At 36.4% G+C, this 26,690-nt stretch overlaps 1 protein-coding gene across 1 annotated transcript in view; it reads right to left on the reverse strand.

The window, feature by feature from the left end:
• The window catches only part of LOC125226879 (voltage-dependent L-type calcium channel subunit beta-4), a 202,160-nt gene that overhangs the window by 98,574 nt on the left and 76,896 nt on the right, over positions 1 to 26,690 (reverse strand).

Raw genomic sequence — 26,690 nt, forward strand, 5'->3', positions numbered from 1 at the left:
GGTTAGGTTAGGTTAGAACTGCGACCATTCGGACACAAACTTGTGCTACAAAAGTGGGTTAGGTTAGGTTAGAACTGCGACCATATAGGAACAAACTTGTGCTAGAAAAGTGGGTTAGGTTTGGTTAGAACTGCGATCCTCACGGAAACAAACATTTGCAAGAAAAGTGGGTTAGGTTAGATTAGAACTGCGACCTTACAGAAACAAACTTGTGCTAGAAAAGTGGGTTAGTTTAGGTTAGAACTGCGACCCTCACAGAAACAAACATTTGTAAGAAAGTGGGTTAGGTTAGGTTAGAACTGCGACCCTACAGAAACAAACCTTTGCCATAAACTCTTATGGCAAGGACTCATAGGTCAAGTAAGAACAAACTTTTCGTTCGTCGGGAACAAACTTTTGTTAAAAAATTAAGGATTTATTGAACTTTTGATAAAGCGGCTTAATAATATTTCGAATTATAAAACTATACGCCATACAAAATTGCTGTCAAATGATACTTAGGAATTTTAATAAGTGTTAATTCGAATTTCGAACTTTTGATATAGCGGTTAAATAATATTTCGGAATAAAAACTTTACGCGACAAAAAGTAGTTGTCAAATGATTCTTAGGAATTTTAATAAGTGTTGATTTGAATCATAAGCGAAACAAAATTACAGCAAAATAAGAATCGGGAAAATAATAATAGGGGAAAAGTACTTTCGGGCAAACAAAACTTAGGCCAATTAATAAAATGGGAAGCGTTTTCGGGCTACTAATAATCGACATTACAATTTTCGACTTTTTGATAGGTAACCGCTAAGACAAGTATGTAGGTATATTTTGTGCAAGGTTAGCATGGTGAAAATAGCTATTTTTTCCTAGGCACCTATTTTGTGCACAGCCATGGTAAAACATAATTATCTATTTGTCTGGGTAAAGTGGATACTGATATATTTGATACCGCGAAAATGTTATGATAGGTACAGTTAACAAACCTTACCTACATATTTTCTTAATAACGAAACCTCACAAAAACTAAGAACGAGGAAGTAGAAATCATCAACAACACCTTTTCACAACCTGTTATCTAATCAAATCATCTTTCTCCGCAATAAAACGCTCCAATCCCTACACTTCCTCGACATCCCCATAAACACGTGTCGCATCCAAAATTCACTCACACACGATCACCACTACACATCCAAAACATCTCAAGAAACTCTACAAATGTATGAAAGTTACGACATTTTGGAAACAAGTGGTTTTAGAAAAAAAACCGCGATGTGGATGCCACGTGCGTCGCGGCGGAAGCGTACCCCCCGCTCCCCCTCTTGTCTATGGCTATTTCTATTGCAGAGACACTTCGTGAGTACACTTACTGGATGTGTGACTCCTGCGAAGAGTTAGGAAAAGGACAGAAGCGGCAAAATTAAGTTCATAAAATATTTACTCTGGTTTTTCCGTTAACGAAGTAAGTCATCATTCTTATTTTAACTCTTATTATGACTTACTTCTTTATTAATTTAACTTCCATGGTTGCTAGATCACACGAATTCTTTTTGCAACCACGCTCAATCCAATAAGACAGTTACTGAAGTAAAAAAAAATTGAACTTAAGATTCGGAAAAAGTATAATACTGCACTGTAATCGCTAGTGAAATTACCATGTCTGTTTATATATCTCAAACGTAAGTATCACAACGCACCAAGCTTATTTTATAACATATAAAATGACTGAGAGCTCCAGCAAATTGTCTAAGTCAAATTATTTGTTTACAAGCAGAAACGTCGGTAAACGATGTATCACCATATGGTGGAAACAGTCGTTAACTTTGCATAACTAGGTCGGTAGTCCATTCCACAAGTTCAATCTCACCTAAAACTGTTATGTACCACTTTAAATTTGATTCGAGGTGAAATAAGCCATTTCTAGAAGTTAGCAGGGCGCAGGCAGAGGCATGCGCCGGAGTGGCTCGCGGTGTATCCGGCGCGCGCGCACGAAAACAACTCGCACGCGCACGCGCTTTATATATAAACACTACTACTCCAATAACTACTGCTGAAAGTGCTCAGACTAAATTATAGCTACTATACAATTTTTCATTACCTACGTGTTTCTATACATAACATGTGTCTACTTGAAATGTACCTAGTACCAAACGACAGTCCCTAAGTGACGTTGAAATGGGTCTTATTATTGCCAGCAGCTGTGTTGTAATCTTGGGGTGCCTAGTAATATTGCTATTATAGAGATGGAGCGCATCGCCAACAAACTGATTTACAATTTAACGAAAATTTAATTACATTATATTATACATTATTTTCTGTGTATGTTGTACAAAAAACATCACTGATTTCACTGAATTGGCCGTCTTCAAAACTTGTATGAGACATTATTTTACAAAGAATACGAGTAAGTAAGTATAAAGTTGAACCGCAGATTTTATAAAATTTCAAAAATATCTTATAAGCAACATCTTTCTAGTAACTTAAGTCGTTTATATTAAATATGCTGGTTGTAACTTGCGGCGTACTTGCACAAGCACATGTTAATCTCAAGTTGGTTACTCATCGAGTGAGTAATTCGTTTGGTATTTTATTAAATTCCCGGCCAAAAGCTGTACCTACAGGCTAAACCTTCATCGCGGGTCACGCTCCACGTGAAGATAAAAATAATTTAATTACTTAAGCATCTTCAATTACACATTATGTCGTTAATCGTTATGTAAATCGAAAAACGTCAAATTAACAAGTAACTTCTATTTTGAAGTTTCTCGATTTTACGATTCGACAACGAATAAGTAGCTATAGTTTATACTCATTATTTCGTTATGGTAACAAATGGTAAACAAATAAGTGTTAAAAATAATCAAATTATACGAATAGAACAGAAGTTTCTTATTAACATTGTAAGTGCACGAGTCATCGAGGCACCGGCTTCGTGCTCTTCTTTTTATTGTTCTTGTTCCGTGTGTGTGCGTGTGTGCGTGTGTCTGTGTGTGGCCTAAACTCTTATTTATAGTACATTATTTAAATGTTAATGATTCACGTGTTCATGCGACTGCTAAAATGTCATTAATTAAAGTTCTTAATTTATATGATATGTTTTATTACATTGTGTATTTCTAGTTGCAGCTCAAGGCTCTTACCGACTGGCCTGAATAACTACTCAGATAGTTTAGCACATTTCTTAGAAGATTGTTGTGCTAATATTGTGGGTACAAACACAAACCTAAAATGAACTTTAGAAGAACTGTTATTTAAATAATATATTTAGTAATTGATAGTTTTGATACAGATGTAGTGCCAAAAGAATTGCCTTCGTATAGTTACGGAAACGTACGAACGTGTCATGCTATTTCAGTCAGTCTCAGTACAAGATGTACTGACATTGACTGAACTAGCGTGACAAATACGAACGTTTCCAAAGGAAACCCTTTTCGCACTACATCTGTACCTCCTACCTACATTGCTAAGTTTTCCATAGCTTTCCTAAGTACTTAATGTTGGTAAATTGCTATAAGGAGGTACAAGAATATTTATTCAATAATCAATAACACATAATTATGTATATGATACAGGATTTTCCTAAACATATATTTTTTAATAAGTGCCTATTTCTTTTAATCCAAAATCTTCCTGATAAAATAATTGCTTACTATGCGTTAATTGCGTTATTCAAACTGAACTAAAACGAGCCATTAGTTTAAACGACGTTAGTTTTGAGTAAAATCCTCTATTTTTACCAAATTCCGCATGAATTAAGGAATGAAGCAATTGCTTAATGAGCTGGCTAATGATGTAAGTACCCATAAGGCACCGGGCACCGCCCACGCGCCGCGACACCGCAACAACCAGTTTAATTACAATAAATTATCGGACCGGAGACGTCTGCCACGGTCAGGTGGATGGGCAACCGCTTTTGGGGAGGTGGTTCCGCAGGTAGAGGTTTAGATTGTCTTCAGAAGAAAATGGCGCTGAGACTTTTTTTTTCAGGTTTAAACGAGCAAATAATGTACGATAAAAGGATATACGTCTCGACCGATTAGGAAAACCATCGTAACTAAGCTTTAACTTCAAGAGAAATACTAACCGAATTAATTTCCAAGTTGGTTATTTAAGTGTTCGGTTTCCTTTTTTGTTATAATTATAAAAGATCCTACTAAAAAACTGATATTTTATTGGCTGTCGTGATGGCACGGCTGCGAATTAAGTAACGGTCGATTGCAATGAAAATGTTTTTGTTTAGAAATAAATATTTTTCATTTCATTATTTTCATTACAAAGGATCCAACAAGAAAACAATAACACGTGTTAGTAAATATTACATGTATAAGCTAAGAAATAAAAGCCTAAGTTTAACTACCTATTGCAAATTGAAACGATACAGACACCGATAAAAAAAATGTTTCAATTCAATTTGAATTTCAATTTATTGCATCAAATTAACACTTACAGTTAAACCTTACGTGCTAATTAGTTTTGTATTTCTTAGGATCTAACATGCAATATACAATATCAAATGTCTGCGTCTTTAAGGTTCCCACCGACCAAGAACCGCGGAACTCTAACGATGTTTGTCTCTGTACATTATTTTTTACCGTAACTTGAAATAGAAGATACCTACACATCTTGGAAACACACACTTTTGGAATGTGACATCCCCTGGCCATCTCTCTTCTACCAAGAGCCGGTCAAGACAATTGGCTAACTTTATGTTACTTTTTTGATATTATAATTTGGTTTTACCTATTCTAATAAAGATTACCGATGACATCACCATTCTACAAATTAGATTACTGGTATACATATTTAGATAAGTGATTGTAATGCTATGTTATGGTTAAAACATGTAAATTACAAATTTAATTATGGAAAGCGCATTTTCTCTAAAACTTTTATTTTAGAAAGAAATCGCTTAAGAGTACGACTACTCTTGGGGTTACAGAGATATAATAATCTTCAGTGAGTGTCAGAAGCAGTAGCCATTAGAAATCAATATAAATGTCTGTAACGGTTGACAGGAAATATAAATAACGTTTTTCGATAGATTTTGACAAGCTGGCTACTTCAACAGTAAGTGTTTTGGTATTTTCCAATTCATCACAGATTTCATTATGTTAAACAGATACTTAATAATAATCAAAATTGTATCAGAGTGGGAGTGGCCTTTATTAGGCAATCATAAAAATGCATACATAATCGCGTATTCATCGTGGGATTGCGTGCAAATCCTAGCATTAATCTAAATTCATATCAATCCGAGGCAAAGTTTAATTACATTGGCATTCTCGACCATTAAGTTAAATTAGACGATACATAATGTATGTAAAGTGGCCAATAAAGGCATATGAGGACGTATGTGTAGACAAATAACGGTAAAGTTCGGAAACTAGTTTGATTACTATCTCTTAAAGCATGATAACTGATAGATACATAATAAACAAATGATGCACCTAACTTTGTCAAATGTAAATATAATATTTATTACCTAGGTTATAAATGTTACCACACAAAGTAACGTTAGTCAAGTAAAGGAACATGTAAGGGCCGTGTCGTACCAGGACACTAAGTCCGTTTTCACATTATCCGATCCGATATCGGATGTCGGAAGGATTTTAATGGAAAAAATCCAAGATGGCGTCTGTAATGTATGGGGTATCGGTCCTACACCCGAAATCGGATTGCGTTTTCACGCACTAAAAGGCTGGCTGGATCGACCAAAGTGGAGACAACTTCATCAAGCTGCACCGAACACCCCAATTTTCTTTCTAAAGTAACGTTAAAGGTTTAAAACGAACTAAGTATCTACCTCCTAAGACACCGTAATTTTCAGCTCCTGAAAACTGTGCGCCAGTGAATGGATTCTCTTTCGCTCGCATTTGTCACCTAGGTATACTATACCGAACTTACAAGCACACCACACGTGAGATGTGCACAAACCACTAAGATCCGAAGTCTGCGTTCTATTCCTACTTGATAAACATTTCCAAATGAAGGGATGGCCGCGCGAGTAAGTGGCGCGGGGCTGGAAATAGTTCGTGTAACGTGTCATTTGGACGTGTCACGCCCGTCCTAACTTCTATCGCTCCCGATATAGCGCAAATGAATGGCAGGCGCATGCATAAACAATTCACATTCTAACATAAATAATACGCACACTTATAGGCAAATAGAATGGGAAAATACTTCTACAACTAAAGCTAGGGACACACTGGGGGACAAAATGTCCCTCTGTGTATCCCTCAGTACATTTCAAGTGAAGTCTAAATTACTCTTCTAATACGTCTTGGGAATTGCAACGAATTTCTTAAAACGACGCTTTGCTTAGCATTAAGGATTTAAATGAACTATGCCTAATACTAAATGCTTCAAAGCATTAGCTTTAAGCTCAATATTCCATCTACATAAGAAACTTTTTTCCGATGTGTTTTTGTCGGAAATTTTACAATTGCAATTATTTTGAAGGGGATACCCCCATTTGCCAGAATTTCATTTGCCATAATTTTATTTGCCATCCTATTCAACAATCATAATATTGTTTCTCATAACATCTTATGCCATAATCATTGTTTACTATATTAATCTAGTGCCAGAAACTTTGTTTCCCATAAAGTCAGTTTCCATAATGTCATTTGTCAGAATCATCGAAATCCGTAATTACCACATTCCATACCATCATTTGTCATACAAATTAGCGTCCAGAAAAGTCAATTTCCATAATGTGCTTTGGCAGAATCGAAAACTACTATAATAGGTACTAGAAGGACTAGAGAATGAAACTGCTATCAGAAAGTAGGTTAGGTTAGGTTAGAACTGTGACCCCTGGAAAATGAAACTGCTATCAGAAAGTAGGTTAGGTTAGGTTAGAACTGTGACCCCTGGAAAATGAAACTGCTATCAGAAAGTAGGTTAGGTTAGGTTAGAACTGTGAACCTCTGGAAAAGGAAACTGCTTGAAAAGTAGGTTAGGTTAGGTTAGAACTGTGACCCCCCGGAAAATGAAAATACTATCAGACAGTAGGTTAGGTTAGGTTAGAACTACGACCCCCTGGAAAATGAAACTGCTATCAGAAAGTAGGTTAGGTTAGGTTAGAACTGTGACCCCCTGGAGAATGAAACTGCTGGAAAAGTAGGTTAGGTTAGGTTAGAACTGTGACCCCTGGAAAATGAAACTGCTATCAGAAAGTAGGTTAGGTTAGGTATTAATATGGCAATAATTGCTTATGGCGTTTGAATATTCTATGAAACCATATTATTGCACTTAATAATATAGCTAACAAATAGTATGGCATTGTATGATTATGGAAGGTAATATTCGGATAAACAACGAGTATGTCATATGATTTTTATGGTAAACAAATCATTCGGGCAAATGAAATTCAGGCAAGTTAGATTCGGGCAAATGAATATTATGTTAAATGACTGTCGGGCAAACAATAGACAACCATTTTGAAGACATTTTATTCACATGACAATTTATGACAACAAATAAGGTCAATCATTAAGAGAGACATCGGACAAAAATATTTCAATAGTTTAAATAGGTCATATTCATACAACATACTTATAAATAAATAAAATGCTTACAACTATAGTTATTGATATTTCGTGCAAATGTCAAAAAGAAACCATTGCGCAGGATTTTTGTTTCACAGGAAAGAAGCGATGGTGACCACAGAGTTAGAGCAAATACTCTTATTCTTTTTAATCTAAACTTCCACATCTACAACTAGAACTGATAAAACAATTTTTATTCATCTTTGTCCATTAAAACGTGTATAATATACATTAATTTTCCCGGGTACCCTAGCAAGTCAGCATTTTCGAATTTGTAATACATTAATTTATTACATATTTTGTATTCCGCTAAATCGAGAACAGAAAAACTAAAACGCTGTCTATGAAGCTATTGAATTCAGAATCTTTATAATCAATATTTTGTATTTTTAGTTTAGTTCAGTTTTATTCATCTCAAATATACAATTGTCCTGTACAGTCAAAAGAGGATTTACAAAAATATTTAGTGTATGAGTATTTCATCTGAATCTGCGCCGGCGACACGCGACACTATGCCACTTACCTTCGACGATATAAGCGCCAGTGTGGGCGAGGATTCCTGTCAAACAAACGACTCTCCTGCTTTAACTGTCTCTTTTCTACAACAATTACCTCTATATCGTCTGTACTTATACTGACTCTGTATATCTTAATTCAAAAGATATGTACAAATCGTAACCGGAAAGAAAATAATGCTCGTTACAATAATTGAATGCCGTATATTATACTATTGAGTACGTGTAGTATGTAAGTAAGTATCACTAAAATAACGGAAAATAAGCAAATGGATTTCTTTATCGATGAATTGAAAACTAAGAATACAAAATAAAAAACAAAAGAGCGTGTCATTATATCGTAGATAATATTAATTTATGAAATAAAACTATGGAAACGGATTAAATCGCGTATAATGAATTTAAAAATACATCCCGACGTTTCGAACTCTTTACAGCGTTCGTGGTCAACGGGTGACTGAGGAAAAATTAAAATGTGCAAAAGCTACCCACTTACAAGAAATATTAACGAACCATGACCACAAATAATTTAGATTTATTTTGGTTAATTATTTTTTAACAGAGTAATGGTAAAAATTTTTTGAATATTGTATAACTAGCTATATTAATAGTGTGTGAACCTGCCTTAGAAATCTAGATTATTTGTGGTCATGGTTCGTTAATATTTCTTGTAAGTGGGTAGCTTTTGCACATTTTAATTTTTCCTCAGTATTTTTAAATTCATTATACGCGATTTAATCCGTTTCCATAGTTTTATTTCATGAGTAACTATCGCGGTAACCGAAGACAATAATATTAATTTATTTAATTTTAACACGCAAGGGACATTTAGGTATATTTAATGAGTAAATATTTATAAGTTTAAAACATATTGAATGTCTTATTGATAGGTATTTATTTTGAAATTGGCTAGTTAGTGCAATGTGCTTTTGTGCATCAAGCTCACTACCTCCAATTCAATCTACTGCGGTCTCCACAGCCAGATGCGAATAGGTATTATACCTACCCAAAGCGATGCAGATTTTGGTAAAGAATGCATGTAACAGCCAGTACGCGTAAACTAAAAAGCATTACAAATGACTTCCACTACATAATGTTGTCTACGGTTAAATTACAATGTCAATTCCTCCGTCACCCGTTGACCACGAATACTGTAAAGTGTTCGAAACGTCGGGATGAATTGTAAATTCATTATATGCGATTTAATCCGTTTCCATAGTTTTATTTCATATTTCCACTACAGTTACACATAACTACATAGTTAAGATATGATGATAAATTATTAATGTAGATGACACATGGAATCGAATGACTGTAAGTGCTTCTTATAGTTCAGAGGTAATATAATGTAAATAGGTACCTACATGTATTTTTGTTCTAACGAACTCTAACCTCCAAACAACAAAAGTCTTTGTAAGTATCAGTCATCGGGTTTTTTTTGTAACGATATGGTTGTTACTCCATTACACATTACTTCGATGGTCACTTTCTCATAAGAGCACATCCATGTAGTTAAAGCGACACGGTGGTAAAACGTCCCGCCATTACTCAGCTTTATGACTCACGACACAAACTCTAGCAAAACGCCGTTTCGCCGAAGAAAAGCGAAAGGATCCGACAGGAAAATGGCGCTATCCCACGATCTTGCATCCATATTTATTAAGTCTCGAACAATTCCTCAGAAAAATACTAACCGCTCAATTATATCGATAAACAAAAACGTAATTTGACTAACGACCCTATTGACGTAATTATACCAGAAACAGGTATTAAAACCAAAGTGTTTATTACAGTACTCTAAACGTATCAAAATAATTACTCTAAACAAAGCGCTGCAAAAAATCTCAATGCTAGCAAAAACTTTCGCATGCTCTCGAGACGAGCAAAAAACCACTCTTCCTTTCTTAAATTATCCTGTCACGCTCACCTATAAAATGCAATTGGTTTTAAAAATTCAAACTCGAAATTGGAACTCGTTAGAATAACGTATCGTAAATCGAAAGACTGCAGCTGATGAATATGAGACCTTATTGCGAATATTATACAGTGTATAACGGATGCAGGAGGGTGAAGGTTTTGGTGGGTTGGCGGGTGTCAGGTTGCGGACAATAGAGCCTGTACCTGCGCAAGGTGACCGCGCGAAGGGCACGAGACTGCCCTTGCGCGCGCGCACCCCCCGCCCCCGCGCCGGCCATCGCGCTCGCATGCTGCCCGACACGCCATTACTGAAATGACCAGTCGGAGGGAGGGGTAAGCTGTGTTTATTTTAGTATTATCGATTAAATGTAATTGCGAGTTAAACATAAATAAATAAATATTATAGGATATTCTTACACAGATTGACTGAGGCCCACGGTAAGCTCAAGAAGGCTCGTGTTGGGGGTACACAGACAACGATACATATAATATATAAATACTTATATACATAGAAAACATCCATGACTCTGGAACAAATATGCCCTTACCGGGATTCGAACCCGGGACCGCAGCGTAGCAGGTAGGGTCACTACTGACTGCGCCAGACCAGTCGTCAAGTCAGTTAGATCTTTAATAAAGTGGATCAGATAAGGAACTCTCTGCTCATAATTGCGACTGTCTATTGAAACTCTTAATTTTTACTACAAAAAATTTGAATAAAGTCAACTAATCTAAATAGACGGATATTGTCACTTTTTTATTTTGTCCAGTACATATAACTATAGAACGACAAAAATATTTAGAGGAAAATGTAAAATGGAAATTAGGAAACAATTACGCATTTGTTAATGGTTTACAACATACAATAAATGAACCCAATGAGCACATAGTTACAATAAATGAAACCTTGAAATACATCGTAACTGTTAATTAGTGATGAGCGTTGTATTAATAAGTCATAAAACTAGCAATAACTGAATGACATTAACTCTGATTACATAAAATTGAAATCTGTTACGAAATCATTGAAGTGGCGATAAAAAAAATCATGTTAATGCGTATTACAAATGTATGATAATGGCATTTGAACGTCTGCTTATTGCCATTCTCACGTTTTCAATTCTCGACACTTTTAAATAGGAAAGTAAATTAACAGGTGATTACGCATGTCGTCTAATAGCATAATAACTATTTTATATTTTCGATATTTATACCACAATTTGCGAATAAAGTGCTCCTTAATGTGACAAGTGATAAATTTTAAAGATGTTTGTAGGTAAATGTTAGTCGACATTTGAGTACTTAAGTGGAAAAGAATTTGCTGTCAACATTAAACGGTGCCATAATGCAACACAATCTGCATATAGCGTTTCATATAGTATAGTTGTAGGTATACACTTCAATTACCAATTTTAGCATGTAAGTACTTAGAATATATTCTATATAATTATGTACAGTCAGCTGCAGAGAAAAGTAGACCCCCTGTATACAAATTTGTATGCAAGGGGGTCTAACTTTCTCTGCAACTGACTGTACGTACATATATGTATGGAGCAAGTCCTATTTATCGATATCAACAGTTTCAATAGCACCCCATCCCTCGTGCTGTCAAAATTCGCGAGTCTGACAGCGGGGCTCGAAGCGACAGGTGCTGCGCCGACCTAACACGAATCATACCGAATTAGGACGGCAAAAACCTAATTATTGGCCGCGGTACTGACAACATCGATACGCTGGATGAGTAAATGCTGCAATTTGCTTAACGATTCGTACCTCAACAAAACAAATAATCTTAGTAGGTATGTTGTGAAAGAACGTGATGATATTAGAGTACAGATTCAACTTTCTTTCTTATAATTTGATTTTTACAATTGTATTGAACTAACTTATTTGTATAAGATTGAGTTTGAGGAGTAGGTATGACATATTCCATGATAAAACTTTCCTATATACTTCCCTCGGACTCAAAATATCCCCATATCATACTACTTATTTAGGTTTGATGGAAATCGGTTTAGCGATTTAAGCTCGAAGAGGGAGCATTCTCGCATACATTTATGACTGTTTTTTTTTCTGATTTATTAAAGGGACATTCTAGTTTGCCATACCTGCCTCTACGATTAAAGATTAATGCGAAATCGAATGAAAATAAAACGGCAAGTGAGGTGGTCGGGCATAATTCGAGCAGTTTCGGCGGAAATGCCCGTGACTCACGAGTCTTGAGCATTTCTCGGGAAGACAAGAAGCGCGAGAGGATAATTCCAGCCTTTTTTACCTACTAGTAGGACATAGTCTTCATTTTGTCTTTTCGCCGCCGACTTGTGGTCAAGAAGAGATCACTGATTAAGCCGATATCGTCAACACGACCGCTTTCTCACTTGATTTTTAACCCCCGACGCATAAACGACGGGGTTTTATAAGTTTGACGTGTCTGTTTGTCCGTCTGTCCATCTGTGTGTGTGCCTATCTGTGGCATCGTAGCTCCCGAACGGATAAACCGATTTAGATTTAGTTTTTTTTTGTTTGAAAGCTGAATTAGTCGGGAGTGTTCTTAGCCATGTTTCATGAGAATCGGTCCACTATGTCGGGGTTTATTTGAAAATGTTAATTTTGTGGTTCGGTTATTCTACTAAATATCTATAAGAGTTAGGAAGAGTTAGGAGTGAGTCACAAAAAGTCAAAAGCAAAAAAGAAAATTTTCACAAAGTTCCAGTTTCTTTTTGATGTAAATGTTTCACAACTCAGAGACATCGCTACTCACGATGAGACAATGATGGTTATGATGTATGAAGCTAACATAAGGAGCAAGAACAAACAGATGCGTAATTAACATTTCGAATCAGAATTTTAGTTTTCTTCTAACCCCGTAATTGCTAATCAAATGACACTGAAATTTGAACTATTTCATGCGTTCTGTCAACCTTCCTTTCTTTTGCGTTACAGGCGTGATGCGAGTGTCCCAGGTGAGCATAAACAGCAGGTAAATGTATGGCACATCCCGTATCTTTTCAAATAGCATCTATCGGTTACAGTAAACTTATTACGCGTCACAGTGGCACTGCAAAACAAACCGGCCCCGCACGGCGGCGGCGGCGGCGGGCGCGGCCGGAAACGACCCAGTTCTGCCTCCGCCTTTCAATCACGCTGAAAGAGTTGAGAGCGATTCATGACGCCACGAGCTGCAACTGAAGGCTTTGCAATGACAATACAACAGATAATGACATTATACTTTATATGTAATGTTTATTTGATACTTGGATGGCCTATATCCTAATGTTTATAGTTTATCATGTTCTTTTCATGGCACTGGAGCCTGATTAATTCAACAATTTTCCATGGTTTTGATTAATGTTTCAATTGTGTTTTGGTGGTCATGCCTCGCGGTTTTTTTTTTATTTCGCTTGGTCAACATTTTCGAGCGATATGCAAAGTTGTGTCAAAACACAATAAAAATCCGAACAAATTGTTAAATTACAATCGGGTTTATAGTAAATATTTACATGTATTGACTTGTGACTATTTTGCTCCTTGTAATATAAATACCTAGAATACTGCTCAATTAAAGGCGAGTACTTGGTACATTACAAAGTAAAATGTTTACCTCTTGAATCTTCACTACATAGTATAAAACATTATAAATATAATATATTGTTTACCCAGGTACTGGCAGTTGTATTTAATTAATTAATTTATTTATTACTATTGGGAGAACCAACAGCTATTAATACAGCAAGGTTAACTTAACTAGGTTACAAAAAGCCAATTACAGGTTCCCACCAATAGTAACATACTGGGACGAGTTATTAGGTGGTTCACACTATCACATTGCAACACTAACTACTCAATCTAACTGGATTATAAACAAAATAAAAAATGTCTTAAATGACACACTCGCTTTAAAAAACTACAATCATCGAGTAGGGCAAGCTCACTCAAAGCTATTGTTCACTAGATTACGCCGAACAGATTGGACATTACTGTTAAAAACGTTTCGTAATGTTATATGAATATTGAAGTTTAAGAGAAGCTTATATGTAGGTCATTGATGGAGGAAAATATAAATGATATCGCAGGTCTAGAAACATTAGAAATATGAAGGCTTTGCCATAAAACAATGGCTTCAGAATTCTAAAACCAACTGGTCGATTGTCGATCTTCATTTAACCGTGCGGAGCCGAAACTGCACCAACGAACGGCAGGTGCGTACGCGCATGCCACGGATAAATCATTTTTTACCGACAACTGATTCAATTCTGATCAATTTGTATTGTATTTTCGCTGAGTTCCTTAGCTTAGAAAGTCAGATGCGATCTTTCTAAAAGTAATAAGTTGCTCCACTTTAGTCATCATAAAATACGTCTGAGCTAAATATAGAGTAATACTCATGTTGCCTAAAGATGCAGATAGTTTCCATAATAATTTTAAATCAATTTCTACCATAACATGAACATGTTTTCTTTCATCTTCGATTTTTCATTTTATCTTAATGATATTGGAAACATGTTGGATACGGTCATTTAGGACTTATTTTTGGTGTGTAAGCAATGCACGTTCCTTACATAACACCGTATATTGTACTTACATATATATACATAACACGTATCAGCTATAGTATATATACACTATAGTATAGTTCCGATCATAAAACGTACGACGCACGCTAAAATTACCCGGCGGTGTTTAAAAGCCTACAAAACATTCGTGCACCCTTCCCTTACCCCCCCCCCCCTGCGAGTGGCAGTTAATCGTAAAAGTTACCCTATTAAACGTTTACAGCCTTCTAAAACTTTACGCAGTGTTAGTGCTGCCCCGACACAGAACCAGAAAGACGTAAGTATACTATTTCGAGTATCAAAGTACCCCTTTCGAGTTACAAGTATAATAGCGGTAAAAAACGTGGTATAAAGCTTACGGCCGCCGAATATTTGGGAGTTACCGCTCGGGATAATAATATGTGGGCTGAATTATTGTTTTAGTGGCAGTGGGTTACTGAGAAGAGTCGTTTTGAATTTGAAAATCGTTTGAACCGAGGCCAGGTAATATGAGTCGGCATTGAACGTATACATATTATAGGTTTATTGATGACTGTAGGCAATTTCGGTTATAACGAATCGGTTACCTTTAAGGCCGGTTTCTATTTTCTGTAATGACTTAGTGTTAAAAATGTTCATATTCATATTCATATTTATTTATTGCATCCATGGTGTTACAAGATGTTACAAAGTAGGTATACGTGCTCATGGACCCTATTAGGGCGTGGCAACATATTTATATGCTATACTACAAATATACATTATACACATTTTATTAGGTCACAGATAGTAGAAACTATTGTAGGTATACGATACAATGTTGCCTACCCATACCCAAACACAGAAAAATTGGACGGTTGTTTTTATGAAACTGTTCAATAAGTAAATAAAAATATAGCCGGTGAGTCGCGTACCCAAAGCCATACTTGATACAAAAGGGGACAATAAGCAGGCACTAATATTTTATATAAAATTAATATTCAAAATTAAACCACACCAATCGATGGCGAATTCAATCAAATCAACAGCCTCCGGTCAGAATCAGTCATAAATTGAAGTAATCTCGATAAAACAGGTACTAGCCCAAATTACCCGCCGAGCTGTAGCCATTAAAATCACGTAAATAACGGGATACCCCCATTTGTCAGAATTTCATTTGCCATAATTTTATTTGCCATCCTATTCAACAATCATAATATTGTTTCTCATAACATCTTATGCCATAATCATTGTTTACTATATTAATCTAGTGCCAGAAACTTTGTTTCCCATAAAGTCAGTTTCCATAATGTCATTTGTCAGAATCATCGAAATCCGTAATTACCACATTCCATACCATCATTTGTCATACAAATTAGCGTCCAGAAAAGTCAATTTCCATAATGTGCTTTGGCAGAATCGAAAACTACTATAATAGGTACTAGAAGGACTAGAGAATGAAACTGCTATCAGAAAGTAGGTTAGGTTAAGTTAGAACTGTGACCCCTGGAAAATGAAACTGCTATCAGAAAGTAGGTTAGGTTCGGTTAGAACTGTGAACCTCTGGAAAAGGAAACTGCTTGAAAAGTAGGTTAGGTTAGGTTAGAACTGTGACCCCCCGGAAAATGAAAATACTATCAGACAGTAGGTTAGGTTAGAACTGCGACCCCTGGAAAATGAAACTGCTATCAGAAAGTAGGTTAGGTTAGGTTAGAACTGTGACCCCTGGAGAATGAAACTGCTGGAAAAGTAGGTTAGGTTAGAACTGTGACCCCTGGAAAATGAAACTGCTATCAGAAAGTAGGTTAGGTTAGGTAATAATATGGGCAACAATTAATATGGCAATAATTGCTTATGGCGTTTGAATATTCTATGAAACCATATTATTGCACTTAATAATATGGCTAACAAATAGTATGGCATTGTATGATTATGGAAGGTAATATTCGGATAAACAACGAGTATGTCATATGATTTTTATGGTAAACAAATCATTCGGGCAAATGAAATTCAGGCAAGTTAGATTCGGGCAAATGAATATTATGTTAAATGACTGTCGGGCAAACAATAGACAACCCGTAAATAACACTCATTAAATGATACCGAAATCCTCATACCGACGCACTTATCTAAGCTAGACGTTTATTTTTATTAGCGGTACCCTAAAAATATGGGATTGGTGTTATAACTGGCCGCAAACATTCTTAAAAGACAAAAGTCAGAAGTGTGAAGGGTGTTTTCATGTCATTTATTCGCCATTGTGATTCTGAAACTTAAGTTTATGATTTTAGATGAATAAGGTTATAAGTTGTAAAAGAATTTAATCCTTCTAACTCTTTATTTCAAAGTGATTAAATTACAATGAAAAAGGTAGCAATTTATTGAACAGTTAGGTTGTTATAGGCCGTTTCGGAGCCGGCGGCGGCGGCGGCCGGGAACCAAGGCCGCCCGGTCGCCAATGTGACCCATTGCGCTACATTTGTTACGTGCATTTTAAGTTTAGAGGTCCCCATTGTTTTGCGGGGCTGGCTGTAAAACTTGCTATTGTTGTGGTTTCTACTACATTTTTGTATTTGTTATAGAAAAGGTTTAAAGAGTGTAAATGTAATACAGTTTTGCTTTGTATAAACTGTAACATCTGAATATTTACAACTTTGGTTTTATTTGATCCAAGAATACATTTTATTGCGTAGTTTCCTAATTTTCAAATGGATCCAAAGATTCTAAATTTAAGTAAGTAAGTACCTAATTTAAGTTCGCAAAAAAATTTTATAACTAAGGTACAGGCAACTCAATGGATATTGCAGCTAAAGCAACGTAAAAACAAATTCATAGCACATCAAACCATACCTTATAGTTATAATGCCCAATATAAATTCTCAACGCAATCATACCAAAAAAATAAAAAATAAAATATGATTTCCGCTACAATGGTTCAATAATAATTCCACACCCCGCCTCTACCTGCTAAGAGTCAAAAATCAAAGCCGTCTCAAGAAATAAAACGTCACAAACAATCCCTAAGAATAAATATAATCCCCATTAATGCACTTCGCGAACGACCCCTATTTACTCTGTCTCGCTTGCACCCCGACAAAAAACTAGTACCTACGCGAGACGCGCAATCCGTTGCATTCCATACCCAGCATTAAACAACTTTAAAAACCACCTTTATCTTGTAAAAGGTGGCTCTATCCGAATGCAGTAAGAATCAAATGAGACGCACAAGTAAAGCGGCTTATTTTTTTTTTCTTGGCAAGTGCGAAGGGTCTGGGCAATTCGGCCAGCCCTGATACCCGTAAATAACAATAACAAGTCGGGTCGGATTCGGATTTCGAACGCATGGCGATTATGTATGACACACGATTTAGAACGCTTTTGAATTTTAAAATTAGAATGCGGTTTTCTTTTTCAGGTGTTGACAGGTGAGCGGTCAGCCTATTTAGTAATCTGTTCAATCTAATCAGATAAAAGATAAGCATTTGTAATCAAAACTTTATTCAAGTAGCAAAATGAGCATCACCAAGAAAACAAATTAATTGACGTTATTTAATTAAATCGTGACTTATGTTTAATGATTGGATAGTAAACCTTATGAGAATGGTAATCTTTGATCGAACATTTTTGGAGACAGAAATCCATTACGATAATTAGGCAATTTATTTACTTGAACAAAAATAATGTCAACATAAACCGATCTTACCTTGTTTCGACAATTTCAAACGAGATCTTCACTGTACCGTTAACAGATAAAAATGTAGAAATGTAGAAGTTAGGGATGTGCTAGGCATGCGGTCGTACCACTCGATAGTCTCCATACGCTCACAGTGTCATTCATATTTCTTTTCTTGAATTTAAATATGAAACAATGTCTATGCTGACTGGTTAGACTTATAATTGTCTAAACTTCATAATTTTCACACATACTGCACTGAGAGAAAATACAACCAGTTTTCATGTTCGTTTAACAAGTTTTTTGGTTAAAATAGCGCCTATTACGTGCTCTTTGGTTCAAACAACAAGCTACTTGTCATTTGAATCGGCAATATATTTGAATCAACAAGTCGATTTTATAAAAACAACCTGACACATATTGTTTTAAACATACGTTTGGCTGATTCAAACGGATAAACCGCAACAAGTCGAACTTGTTAAATTCACAATGCAAATTTATTTCAGTGTGAGTTAGACTAAAACTTAGTTAGACGTGATTTAATCCTATTGGCAATTTTAAGTATGACATTGTTTATGGTTAAACAAAGTGACTTACATATATGTAAAATTCATAAAAAGGAAAGTTTTAGATATTTAATAAAAAGGCAGGTACGAGATATCTAATACGTTGTATGAGCAAGGAATCGAAACAAATAATGAAATAAAATTATCACTAACAGTTGAAACAAGAACTAGTCACTTCGATGTCTACAAACATCGACCACCTGGGTGGGACAACGGTGGCGCAGCACTAGAAGAAGCGACAGATTTGCGCGGGCGCAGCCGCACATATCCATAACTACTTGAACTCTGCGCTAATGGTCGCTATTTACATAAAAACGCAATAATATCTACAATTGCCGGCGCGTCGCATGGAAATATACACGACAAACATCTCTAGCGTATTCACCTTAACGTTTTACAGTAAGATTCATTGTGAACGCTTAGCTCATTATTAAAATACAACATTACTGGTTTTTCAAACGTTTATTACGTACCATACCTGTCTTTTTTATGAGATGTACGAATCTTTATTTATAATATATGGATATCAATTTATATGCAAATACTTTGGTGTTGCAAATGTACTTTTATCACGCATAAATAGATTGTAAATAATTCAAACTTTTATAAAATACATCTATTCTGTATAAGTATCGTTACAACAGAAACCATTCTGTATCTTTTTTAGTCAATCCAACTTTTTTTATCAACTACTTACCTATTGTATAAGACTGTGTCTTCTTGAGTAGCAGTGTAAGATGCCTATAAGATTTTCTTAAGTGTACAAGTAATGACGAAATGTATAAGATACTTACACTGTCTTCCATATGGTAGGTCAATTGTAAAAAATGGCTCTAAGTATGCTTAGATGACGCCATGTCGATTATCCGTTTGAGATAAGCGAGTAAAATATTCAATGTTTAATGTTTCCAATTACATTAGGTACTGATTCACGTCCCGCCGGTATTTCCGTGCGCGGCCACATTGAGCAACGCACGCTCTAACATAACGATAATTGTGAAGATTCTACTAAAATGTGAATAAGTCATGTGTTATAAGTAACTTTAACCGTTAAGTGAGTAAAGTGAGTACGTTGTGTGACACAGAGAAGCTTAACACGGAAATGACTCAAGTTTACACATCTTCTATTCAGGGATGTGACGAACACTAGAGAAATAACAGTAAGACAATAACGTTCACAAGGAGTAGGTACTAACAATAGTAGGTGGAATCATTGAGGAAATAAAAAATAGTTTTATTTAAGTAATAGTGTAAGTGCCAGCAAAGTTATCGTGAAAGATACAACGCTAAATGCAGATTATGCTTATTATAGTTCTAAGATGTAGCAACTGTTTCAGTAGGAATTGCTTCAAGGTTCGCAAACGAAAAGAGGGTTTATAGATCTATATTAATACACAACACAACGTATTGCTATTAATAACATGCGATGCCTTTATAACAATCACGTAGGTATTCAGCAGCTTAACAACTTATAGCAAGAAAACGAAGGAAATAGTTATAGGGTGATGTGATGTATGTAAGGAAGTATACAGTGTGTACAACACACAGACCCTGGAGCTGTTATAACATGGCAGTTACGTTGATGAACCATATGCTTCTTACGACACCTGACACTATGCGATGCTCTTGAAACTTGATTTAATCTCACATTAGAAAAACAAATTTAAATAAGTATCTAAACTGCGGCATGAACTAATGTCAACGGCCACGCACTATTAAAAAGAAAAGTACAGTTACAACATTAGCCATGTCGCTTCTTTACATAATTAGAAAATTCTAAGAACAAAATAATTGGTTGTTAAATGCGAAACGTTTTATGTTTTCATATAAATCTGTGCTCGCTTCCGGTGCCTCATTAATTTGGATTTAATTTAAAAAGTATCTTGATCGGCCGGATTAGCATACTGAGCGGTGACCGGCCGCGCCGTGCAATATTGAGTTTACCGGCACTTTTACGTAAGCAGACTAGTTTCCAGTCAATTAGACCAGTTTGTGTTTTATTGTTTTATCCTAGATTCTTCGTACGCTTTCTTTACTGCCTATTAAACTTGCTTTTATAAATCAGCTTAGTATATGTATGTGGTCTATGGGTTAGGCTAGAGATACAGGTCAAATATTGACACGGTGCTCTTCGTTTCCTAGACCTTTCTTTTATCAAAATATTTAAGTATTATTTAAAATCTGGCCAGAATAAATCAAACTATGTAGACAAGTACAGCAAGTACTTACCTCCAGCATCGGAAATCTCAACCCAAACTCCTAAAGTCATAAAAACGCATCCCTCAAAACGATTCTAACCTAAAATTGTAACAAAAAGCATTGTAAGTTAAGTTTTTTTTTAAGCCGGGAGCAATGCTGGCCGCATAGACAATGGCCGCCATTATGGCGGACAGTGCGCTCATTACCGGCTTTTTGCGTTTGGATTTGGAACGCGCATTGTTCGGCGTCTACCTGCGCCTGTGAAAATAATCGTTTAAAATTATATCGACCGTTAAAATGCAATGTGTGTGTAAATAAATATTCACGTATCATATTTACAGTAATATTGTATTGTTTTAAATTCAGCCGAAGCTTTTATCTTTGAAGTTAAGCTACCTAGTTAATTCGTAGATATTATGGCGTGTAAATTGAGAAGGTTTGAAGAAGAGATTAGAGTAAGATCAAAAGTCAATTGATCAGATTCTTACAGCCAAGATGTCCAAAAATACATTTATTTGAACAAAAAATACCTAAGGTACTTAAAGCCGATACAAAAACAACAATAGCCCAGCACCCGAGATAACCCTAAAGCATTTACAACCATTATAATACGTCGCGTTAAAAAATAATGCCGCATTAAATCCCCACACACACACACACACATGCAGTGTAATAAGATAAATTCCATATATAAATTCGGTCGGGTCGTGTTTTTTTGGTGTCAATTAAAAATTACCGACTGGCAGGTACTCGACAATGCTGGTCCGCGCGAACGCCAATGAAACAAGGTCTTAAATCTGTTTGATGACCACAGACAGTTCCAACTTTTTCAGTTTGGACAGGATGAGTGTTGTCTCTGTCTAGTTGCATTTGGAACTTGTTCGATTATAGAAACAATCGTTTTGGTGTGGTGTTGGAGGCCGGTATGGTGATGTTATTGTGGAAAGTTTTGGATAGCTTATTATGATATTATACCTACATATATCTATAATCTAGATATAACGCGTTAATAAGATTGTAGAAATTAAAAAATATCCGCATTGCATCGATTCCGCTTAGCTCAGTCGTACGAGGTCGGTCTAATGTACGCAGATAGATCGTAGGTGTCAGGGTTTCGAATCCCGGCCAGAAATTAAGTTTTTGTTTTTTGTCTTTTTTTTTGTTTTTGTGTTTATAAGAGTTTTTTTTTTATCTAAAGACGTGATATATTCAAATAGAACCGAGCGAAGCTCGGTCGCCCAGATATTGTATAAGTAATTGTGGAACTTAATCCACTTTTAAATTGATTCTGCATTTAAAAAAAGAAATTTTAAAAATGATTTAACTTCATTCCCAAAAATATCTCTAATTGAAAACCGCGTCATCCCGCCACGCTCCCAAAGTCATACGTCTCCCGCGGGTACCTGCATACGAAGGCAATTAGCGGCGGTACCTGCGCGCGCGCGCGTGTGCGTGCGCGTGCGTGTGTGTGCGTGCGCGCGCCACTTGCGCAAACACACACCTACTGATAAATCCTCTAATGGAATGGAGTTACAGCGTTATTCGATACATTAAATTACCTTACTTGGATTTTTTATTGTACGTAAAAGTAAATTTAATACAGCTTGAGCATTAGAGAGTAACTTAGTACCTTCAATAAATTGGGTAGGGTACTTAGACAAAATTGTAAGTCTAAATTAAATATGTATCTACATAGCAAACTGATTTACGTCAAAATGCTTTGTTACTTGCGACACTGACCTCTAGAGGGATTTGCGCTTAAAAGCTTTGCATCAATATCTTTCAAATCACCACCTCCATACAATGCTATTCAAACGTTAACTTATAACACAACAAATGCTCAGTAAATCCTGTCAAATTGACCAAAAGGAAAGTGCTCGCAGCGTGAGCATTGTGCGCAAAAAAAGGCGATGCAAAAAAGAAAAACGGAAGCTTTGCCGCCGCCGTACCATAGAATACACTCCAATCATAGATATACCTTATTTCAAAGGTATACGATCTTTTAGTGGTCCCTTGATAGATTTCGTACAGACGGGACATATGGCCAGTCGTAATGGGCAATTAAAATGTCTGAACAATTTTTTGACCGCCGCGGCTTAAGGACACATAAGTACCGAACTTTAATAACCGTTTGGACAACATTGCGTTCTTTCACGAAGACACTAAGCTCATGAGAGTCATGAGACAAACTTTTATCCTTCTCAGTTAAGAAGAAATAAGTTTCCGTTTCTAATTTAGTTTCTTACACATGTGAATCTGTAATCAATGTGTATGGGATATAATACGAAGTTACAATATAAAATATTCAAGGGTGACATCCTGATATCAGATTGATTCCGCGAGTTCATGGTTAGTATTTTAGTTAGTAAAATCATTTTTTTGATATTCATGATCAAATCTCCCGCTATAGTAGTAAAATCTCCTCCTTCTTCCTCCTACCCTTATCCCATGTTATGTGGGGTCAGTACAACACGTCTTCCTCTTCCATTCTCCTCGCCGCTGAGATATGATGAAGTTGGAGGGTTGAATGGAGGTTAAGTAAAACTGGTCATTGTGGATGATGTGTGTTGTATTGTCAATAATCAATACAGAAGAGAGAGACAAGTAAAACTAAACATACTTTATATAGTAAATTATTGCTTACATGCTATTTTATTCACATACGTGCGTCACATGTATGTTGCAGACAGTAACGTTAAGTTACTGTTAAAGTGTTAATTAGGGATATACTACATCTCCCCGTAAAGTTACTCTTCACCCCCACAAAGGAAGAAAAAAAAATGTGACATACGTGTATGAATTTACATTTTTTTTTTAACTTATTTATTTTCAAATAACATAAACTTATTTTTATATCAAATACATCTTAGTGTTATTCTTATGAGTTATATATATCTGATCATTTTTTGAAATCTTAACATTAGGTGACATATCTTCTATAACCTCATAAGGTCCATTATAAATAGAATCTAATTTATTGCCTACTTGATTTTTCAAAAGTACTAAGTCTCCTGGTTTATATTTAACATAATTCATTTTCTTATCATACATTAATTTTCTACTAAATTTACTAGACATTAAATTATTTCTAGCTTCTGATTGAGCTCTTTGTAACCTATACTTAAATTCTTTAGGATAACTATCATAATTATAGAGAGGGTCGACAGAAGAAATTAAATTATTGGGCAAACGGCAGTTTTTGCCGAAAACTAATTCGAATGGCGTATATTGTGTCTCGGTATGCACGGTGGTGTTATATGAGAAACACCAATAACTTAACCAAGTGCTCCAATCGGTGCGGTTGTTACTACATTGAATCCTAAGATATGCACCTAGATTTTTGTGTGTGTTTTCAAGCGCTCCTATGGTTTCGTGGTGATAAGCAGTGGAGTGTAGCTTATTAACACCTAATAATTTACAAATATCGCTAAATACACTAGACATAAATTCGGTACCTTGATCCGTTATAATGTCGCTTGGAATGCCATATCTTAAAACGAAATTATTTACAAAAGCTTTACTTACAGATTCAGTGTCTTTTCTTTCTAACGGGTATGCTTCTACGAACTTAGTCAGTTCACACTGAATTGTTAATACGTACTTATAGTTATAATTATCTATTTCTAAAGGTCCAAGTATATCTAAAGAAATTCTTTCAAAAGATGAGCTTGGTGTCGAAGTGATCACCATTGGTTCCTTAATGTACTTATTAGTGTGCTTGTTGTATTGACAATGTGCACATTTCTTAACGTACTCGTATACATCGTGGCTCATTCTTGGCCAGAAGTAGTGTTGCTTTATATTATTAAGCATTCTATTAACCCCCGCGTGTCCACTGGTGGGTAATAGATGAAAATCGTTTAAAATAACTCGTATTTCGTCTTTATCGTATACTTTTGTAACACCTCTTGTTACTAAGATCCTAGGAATATCACATTTATAGCTAGCTAAAAATTCATTTACTTTATGTGCATTTCGATAATTCTTTATAATTATAACTTCACTTATGTTTTGCTCCTTGCAAAATTGTTCTAATTCCCTCGCTAACACGCCTACGGTAGATAACGATCGGGATGTTAGATACATGCACGATTTGCTTGGTACGTACCAAAAATTTCCTTTACTACTCATTATTCCATTTCGACATGTCTTATAGTTAGAGTTTAGTATTAATTCAATATAATTTTTTGGTGCTTTGATGATTTCCACCACTCTAGGTTGATCAAGTCTATCGTGTCAGTCGTGTTCAATGCGCGCAGCGACGTAGACGCGTTGATGAGTAATTAAAATAAATTGCGAATTAGCGCGGCTACAGCCGCGCTGACGATTTGACGCGATGGATCACTCAAAATCGAGTCAACCCATCGTGAATGAATTCCTCGCCTTTCTACAACTGAAGAACAAGCTGTTGCTGGAAGGAAAGATGGATGCGGCTGCTGCTATGCAGATGAGTTCTCGTGCGTCGAGTTTTACTATCGAGGACATCTGCCAAGCGAAGCAAGTGCTGTGCCAGTCCCTGGGGATCGTCGGCACATATGTACCTCACCGGAGAGGTGATGAAACCGGGGAGAAGACCCTTCAAGACATTAAGAAGATCCTGAAGGAGTATGAAGACCGGATTCCGGAGTTTGTAGCGACGGATACCATCCTGCCGTCATGTGATCCGGATCTTGTTGATATTCGCTGCTTGGTTAAGGAAATCGTGGCCCTTAAATCAAGTCTAGCCGAAGTTAAAGTTAAGTTTGAAGCCAGCCTAATCACAATAGCCGAATTACGTAATGAAGTCTCTACTTTGCGTAATGCTCCAATTCGGTCGGCGGTTTCAAATATTATTAATAATGATATTCGGACTGACACTAGTGTTAAGTCGGTCAGTATGCGCGATGCTGACACGCTGAAAAGTCCAGCACGTGCCGCCGCTCCGCGCGCGCCCCCTGCGCGCGCGACTGCCCCCGTGACCTCGAAACCACGTCAGCGTGATTATGCTGGCGTCGCAGCCGGTCAGCTTGTCGCAGCCAGCCGGGTCAATGCACCTAATAAGGGGTGTGAAGAACCAGTGGAAGAGAATTCCTCCCGCGCTAAAGTCGATAAGGAGGGATTCACACTGGTGGAACGGAAGAAGAAGGCGCGCAGGGCACCTCGTAAGACTCTGTGTGGCACCGCAGAGCCGGTTAATTCTGGTCTACGGGTTGCAACACCGAGTAAGGCGCTCTACGTGTCCCGTCTTCATTACTCCGCCGTGGCTGACGATGTGGTGGAGTACGTTCGCCGGAAGACTGGCTACACGCTGAGGGTACACCAGCTACAGTCGCGTCATTACGTGCACTTCAGTTCGTTCGTGGTGCGCGTGCCGCGGCCGCTGCAGGACACCATCGCGAGCGCAGACTTCTGGCCGAAAGGTGTGCTTTTTCGGCGGTTCCGGGGCAACTTGCCGAATCCTACACCGGGGCAAACGACGCAACGGAGCCACGCTGTTTCGTCATCGCCCAAATAAATTGTTTAGTTATAATACTTTTATTCTTTGTAATGTTTTTTTTTTATTATTTAATTTCATGACGCATTGGATTTAAATCTGTAATGTCATTGAAATATGTTTTCAAATAAATAAATAAATAAATAATAAATAAATAAATCGTGTGCGGGATCATCTGTCACTAAGCTACCTTGATCACACGTTTGTTGTTGTTCTTGCTGCGCGCGTAACTTCCGTGATTGAGCTCTCGTTATGACTGATACAACGTTTGTCCTAATATTTTTTAAATCATCGCT

Source organism: Leguminivora glycinivorella, chromosome 6 (genome assembly GCF_023078275.1).
Source record: "Leguminivora glycinivorella isolate SPB_JAAS2020 chromosome 6, LegGlyc_1.1, whole genome shotgun sequence".
Classification (NCBI taxonomy): domain Eukaryota; kingdom Metazoa; phylum Arthropoda; class Insecta; order Lepidoptera; family Tortricidae; genus Leguminivora; species Leguminivora glycinivorella.